Source organism: Penaeus monodon, chromosome 33, assembly GCF_015228065.2.
Source record: "Penaeus monodon isolate SGIC_2016 chromosome 33, NSTDA_Pmon_1, whole genome shotgun sequence".
Taxonomy (NCBI): Eukaryota; Metazoa; Arthropoda; class Malacostraca; order Decapoda; family Penaeidae; genus Penaeus; species Penaeus monodon.
This window is the reverse complement of record NC_051418.1, coordinates 24,771,159-24,771,546: the sequence shown is the minus strand read 5'-3', so window position 1 is coordinate 24,771,546 and position 388 is coordinate 24,771,159.

The window sequence follows — 388 nt, the reverse complement described above, 5'->3', positions numbered from 1 at the left end:
AAGACAATTATAAATTGAGTAAAATGATAGTAAGTATAAACCGAGAAGTTTGTTTAACAAAGACCATCTTGTCAGCAAAAAACAGGAGAAAAATGTTCGGGGGTTTGTTAGTTATTATTATGTCAAGCCGATAGATAGCAGTCGTAAAAAACTCACCTTTTTTGCCATTGACCTCTGCGAAAAACACCTCTATGAATGATACTGAGTAACAGGTCAAAGTATCAGAAGAAAAATATTAATGAAATAATATCATATTGTATAAATGGAAAATGTCGTGTCAGTTCGATAGATGGCATCTTTATTCTTTAAAACAACTGGCATGGGAACTTTCCTATATTGACTAATTTTCAGTAAAGTCTCATCATCGCTTGTTCAAACATGTCCATTA